The following is a 6,430-nucleotide window of genomic DNA, read 5'->3' as shown; positions in this document are numbered from 1 at the left end:
GCTGAACCTCAGCCGCTAGTACAGAACGTCTCTGTAATTAAATATTGGCTCTTTCTGAGTCATATTGGAACATTTGCCGTGAGTCAACCCAAGGCAAAACAACAAGCCCTGCAAACAAAGGATGCCTTTTTATCCCGTGGTGGTGGTTGTGCCTCGATGTGTGCTGGGCAGCGCGCTTCTGGAGCAAACGCTGAGCAGCCAGCGCGGCTGCAAGGTGAGGCAGTCATCGCCACAAGCAGCTGGGCAAACGTTCTGTGAACAGATCCCTACGTGCATGAAACAAAAATCAAAGCAAGTACTTCTGCCGAAGCCCAGGATTTTCAGTTATTTCAGTGCCTTTTTGCTACAGGAAAAGCAGCCCAAGTGAAGACAAAGCCAGCCCTGAATTACTCGTCTCCGCCTTGGTCAGTCTGCTACTAATTAGCGTCTGGGACAATAACGATTTTTTTCCTGTTTTCTACGCAGCCAGCTTCAGAGAGCCGAAACAGTGCGCAGAAGGTGTGCTGATGCCTGTGCTAAATGCTTTGGCAGCAATGAGGAACAGATCTCAGAGCGTTAGTGAGGAGTATCAGCGCAAACCAAGGTGCTTTGATAGCGTCTTGGAAAGGTCTGGAGAGGGGCTGCCCAGGACTGGAACCTGTACCACCAGGCTGAGATGGTGTGCCAAAAAACTCAAACAGGGAGGAGAGTAATGCTTCCAGGCCGGCAGATGTTGGCTTGAGGTGCAGAAAGTCAGGAGCGAGGAGCCTTGGAAGAGCTTTTGTGGACAGGGCTGTGCCAGAGAGCAGGGGCTCCTCCAGGTCAGGGTGGGCTCTGCCTGGCGGAGTTGTGACATGGACCTGAGTCACCTATTACCTAGTTTAACAAACCCAGTTAATGTTTGTTGCCTTTCCATTCCACTGGGTGAGACTTATTTTCCATGACCTCAAGACAAAGCATACAGGAATCGGCTCCTCCACTCAGCTCAGTGATTTATCTCTCTTTAGCCCACAGAGAGCCAGGCAACCCCCTTCGTCTCGCAGTCTAAGGACAGACCCCCAGAGAGGTGCAGATGGAGATTCATGAACCGTCAGATGGGGCTCATCAGACGTTAGGATGCCTTATTTCTGTCTGCCTGGAACGGTTCACCCAGACGTACCCCAGAGCACAACCTCCCAAGTGAGCTTTCAGTCGCTGCTCTGGGTAGAGCGTTCATGTCTGTGGCTGCTTTCCGAGGAGGTGTTTACAGGCTGGTTTGTGCAAGCAAGGGGTGTCCACGTAGGCTCTAGCATTAGGATTGTTTTCCATGTAATGGAACAGAAAATTCAAACTCCATGGTTACCTTTCTTGTAGCAAGTATTTTGAACACTTAACCGTCTTACTATCAAGCAGCGTGAAGCCTCAGCCTCAGCCAGAGCCACGTAGTGCTTCTGAGAACATCTGCTCGGCCATCACAGCCCAATTACATGGCAACACTGCAGCAGCGCCCAGAAATGCCACGGGCTGAGCAGGCAGGAAAGAACCCAGAAGCCAATGCTTCCAGAACCCTTAAAAGACTTCTTGACAGCAAAAAAAGCTCATAGTTCATTGCACAGCTCTTAGCAAAAGGTATTATCTTTGATGTGCTCATTTGCAGGGTCACTCGTGAAATGGCCAAAAACAAACTGCAGGTTCCCAGGCCTTGCTGAACATTTACATAAAGACACGGGTTTCTGCACGAAGTGAATCTAAACCAAGTGCCAGAACACACAGGTACAGCTTCCAGGTGAGCTGATAAATGCTCGCTCACTGTGTTTGAAAAGCAGTGGGAGTATGTGATAAAAATGCCTGATTATCCACGCTGTACTGTGGGACAGAGATAAAAAATGGGTGAGTGAATGAACCTGGGGCTTCATCAGTCCCATCTAGATCTAAAACTTCCAGTGTAAGTGACAGCTAGACAAGGTCTGAGAGCTTAGCCATCAAGAGGTCACAAATTATCTCCTTTTCAGACACGGAAGAGAGAATCCTCATCACCAGTTGTCTCAGAGCTGTTAGAGGAGTTAGTCTTGTAGGCAGAAAGTGGTTCTCTTGTAGAGAATTTACTCAGTTCCTCAAGAGCTGGCAAATATTCATGGCATAAATCACCAACCCTGGTTTCTCTGAACGTGCTTTAGTAACTCTCTGGACACCATGTGGGCACACGAGCATGCCCTGTTTCTTCAAAGCATCCTCCGCTCCCAACTCCAGACTCTCCCAGTGCTATGAAGGCGTCCAGTGACGAGCAAACACCTAATGCACAGCTGAGGTGAGTCTCATTTTCCCCTGATTAACAATATACACTTCCCAAACATTTATGAGATCCAGATGTGGCATTGTCATGGCAACACACTTCTAAAACAAATCTGCTCTTTTTCTAAGATTCACAATTTAGAGAGAAGAGGCCGTAAAGCTTGACGCAAAGAACCAGTGAAACAGGGGTGTGCAGAGCATCACATCAGGAGACCCTGGGAGAGATTGTCAGTGAGACAGATCCTGGTGGGACGAGGGATGAAACCTGTCAAGCAGCCACTGCCACGGAGCAGCACTGAGGCTGCAGACAGTCGGTTAAATAAAGCAGCAGAAAGCAGACCGGGAGAAAAGGATTAAGAGGGAAGCTGTGACAGACTGTGCCTGCCTAACCGGGGAGCTGACAGACCACAGAGCTGCTGTGGCTGCCTGGCTCAGGACACGGGTGTTGGACAATCACTGGATTACTATTTGCAACTGATTAAATACAGACAAAAATCTGAGGTGGCATTTGGTTTGATCAGGTTTTACTTGGGTGAAATGGAATGAGAAGAATTTTTAATCTTCATTCTGTTTCACCTGACTGTTCAAATTATGATCCAGCTTTTGTACCAGCAATTCTGGGTAAGACTGAGATTGCTGCCTGTAACACAGCACAACATCATCTACTTCTATTTAAATTCTCAGAAAATAAAGAAGCCATCAGCAACTTGATCCTGAAGTCTTGTGTAAGCTCTCAGCCTGCCAGCTGCTTCCTCACAGCCTCTCAGGTTAGCGCAGGTAGGCATTAACCATTATTTTAACCACAGTGGTGCCCCGGGCATTTCTGCCCGTTGCATTACCACAGCCAAGCTGAATCACTCAGGACTCCGCTCCCCACAACTCCTCCACTTCTCGGTGAGCCCCCTGTAACCAGGCTTCAGGCTTTTAAACACGACTGGACACGGTGACTGACCTCAACAGCGATTTATCCGAGTTTCTCTAAGAGGTAGAAGATGTGGCCTTGTCTCACACCCTGAATCACTGCGATGACAGTGATGGGATGCTATGATGCATGACCAGTCTTTGGGGAATGTGCCGGCTGATGAAATGTTGCAATCAGTTTTATCAAACCCTTGTACAGCTTCACCCACGGGAAATCACATAACTCAGCCATGACACCAGCAGCACATTTCCCAGAAGGTTCTTTATAAAGCAGCAGTAAAACCTGGTCTTTATTACACCGACAGTTTGCCATTTCACAGCGCACCCTCCCGCCTGCGGGTCCCATTCACTGTGAGAAGGGAACAGCACCCATGAGGGAGCTGTTTGAGCCATGCATCTGGAACATTAACAACAGCATAAAAGTTGTGACTGCAACACCCAGGGGTGGGTCCTCAACTGGCTCCTCAGCCAGGCAATTAGCAACACCAAGGGACCTGGCTGGTTCTTCCAGCCTAATTCATGAAACACCTCCAAGCTGAGGATCTCTTAAGGTTGCAGAGAGAAAACAGAGCTATGAGCTATTCTGACCCAAGACTTGCAGCCAAATCTTTAGAGAGCATGGGCAGGCAGGGAGGTGGTGGGAGCACAGGCTCACAGAAGGGGCAGCCAGTGTCCTCAGGTGATGGCTTGGCTTTAAGAGGTGCCTCGGCACTTCCCAAAAGGCTGCCTTGGGCTTCTGCAGCCAATGGCTGTGGAAAGGGACAAACTCAAAATCCAGCCTCTGCAGGCTCCAGTCCTAGACTCACCAGTTCACCACCTCTGACCTTGATCAAGTCAGGTGGTGGTTCCTTCAGCACCGTTCGGCTCTGAAAACAGACACCAGCATTTCTCCCGCCTTACGGTTCCTTGAGATGGCCAGCACTGTTAGTAACAGAGAAGCTTACTCCCCACCTTTCAGATGACAGGAGGGATTGGATAAACCTCCTGGAATTCAACAGGGTAAGAGACAGCGGGAAGAACTTGTGTCACAACTTTATTGCTATCCATTATTTTAACAGTTTCAGTCATACCTTGTAAAAAAATCAAATTAAACATTTCAGTAGCATCAAAACACCTTTGTAAACTGACAAGATAATTTCCATTTTTCATCATGAATACCTTTTGAAAGGGAGTCCATAGTTTTGACATACACCTCCCCAGGGTTTTTAGAATCAGGGCTGGAATGCCTGTTTCAATTCTATTGAAGCAAAACCTTTCAGACAGGAACTGTGTGTTGGCTTTTTTTTGTGAAAGAAGGAGATGACACCATGAAAGCATGACATGCCTTGAGAAACGGAAAATGGTCACGCCTGCTCAGCTTTGCAGGAGCTGCACGTGCCAGAGCGTGGCAAGATCTTCGTGCAGCACAGGAGATTCCCCACTGGCCATGGGGCTGCAAAGCACGAGGACCCTCCTGTGTGGCTGTACCACTGGTTTATTACGTTGTGCACTCAGCCAGTGCAAAAGTGGGTCTGTGATCACCTGTACAAGGTTTATAGACGTGATGTTAAACACGATTAAACCAAGCAACAGCTCTCTAATCCTTTTCCATGTTATTGCAAACTGTTTATCTCGAACCACCACAGAACAGAGCTGTACCTTAGCTAGTTTATCTTGCATCAGCAGAAGAAGTGGGAGCACTCGCACGAACCACTGCCTCGGCTCAGTGTGGACCCTGCTGCCCACCCAGCATCAACCCGCGCAGCAGCAGTGCCAAGACCCTGCCCCTGCCCACCTCGCTGTCTTTTTTCCTCGGAAGCCATGCGTGTGTCAGGCAGAGGCACCGGCCACGGCAGGGTGCTCAGACAGCAGCCGTGCTGCCAAGCAAACACACTGTTCATAGACTCCAGCTCTGAGTCACCAGAGCTGTGAAGCACCTCTCCTTCTCCTGTGCCCCCCAGTTGTGAGAGCTGACTTCTGAGCAGAAGCAGTTGTGAAGCTGCTGATAAGCTGCTCTTTGTCAGAGGTTGTTACAACAGAAAGCTTTAGCAAAATGATCAGTTCTCAGTGCAGGGTGGAATTGCTTATCAGAGGACACAGCCCTCTCCAAAGAGGCACACAGCTATGGCCACCTCTGGGGTGCGGGCTCAAGAGCATCCTCACTGGAACACTGGAGAGGACACCTCTGCCACTGATGCTCCGCTTAGCTCAAAAAACATTACACCAGCGTAATTCTGGCAGCCTGCTGTTGAAGGAGTGTGTGCAGATCTGGAGGCCCAGCTCCAGCCCCTGCTGCCCTGTGCCAGAGCCAGCACTGAAACCCAAGTATGCTCTCGGCCAGCTCAGCACCCTGGCTGCCGGCTGAAGAATTGAAGAGTGACTTCCCTCTTTCCGCTCTCTTGAAGAAAGTAAACACATTTATAACAACTCCTTTGTCTCAGTGTGGGTTGAGAACATTTTTTTTTTTTATCTATTTTTTCACAAACCAAGGCAGGGGGAAATAAAAGGTTTCCCTGCCTGGTTCTTTACATCTGATGACATTACTTCTAAACTTCACCCAGGACTGCTGGGCTTGTAAACCTCTGGTTTGCAGCAGCAGCTGAACGCGGGTTGCCAAAAAGCCAGGAGTGCCTGTGTTCACAGCATTCAACAGCTCTCCAGCTTCCCACCAGGTTTAATGAAGTGTAATGAAAGGAAATTAATGAGCTTTGTCCCCACTGCCAAAGGAAAGGGCAGCTGGAAATATGCAGGAACCCAATATGAATTGAGCATGATTAAGTATAACTATTGTTCTGAACAAAATTGTGCTCTTAGCCTACAGCAGTCCCTTGTCATTACAGCCGTTTAGCTGGCTCTGCTTTAATTGCCTCCAAAAGCCACCCAGAAGGGATTTCTTTTACACCCTTTCCAATCTAAAACCAGGGACAGAAATATGTAAGCATTAACCTGCACCATTTAGATAATGGGGATTCGGTGCATGAGACGGGAAAACAGGTATTTGGTAGGGAACCGCGTGGTACTTGACATGCGACTGCAGTGTGCATGGGCTGCCAGGACGCGCGGGGTGGGCTACAGAGCTCTGGGGTGACCCACGGTCTGCACCACCCACTCCCCCCGTTTGGCTGGGGAGTGGAGGGAGCAGGCGCCAGGAAGTGCCTGACCCCAACCCAAAGGCACCCCCGGGGCCAGAGGGGAGGCACCACGTCCCTGTCCCCTCCCCACTCCAAACAGGCTCCCTCAGCAGCCCCACAGGGACTGTTGTTAGCCACAGCGGGTTCAG

The sequence above is a fragment of the Buceros rhinoceros genome, unplaced genomic scaffold, assembly GCF_000710305.1.
Source record: "Buceros rhinoceros silvestris isolate BGI_N320 unplaced genomic scaffold, ASM71030v1 scaffold29136, whole genome shotgun sequence".
NCBI lineage: Eukaryota > Metazoa > Chordata > Aves > Bucerotiformes > Bucerotidae > Buceros > Buceros rhinoceros.
This window is presented reverse-complemented; position numbering follows the sequence as displayed.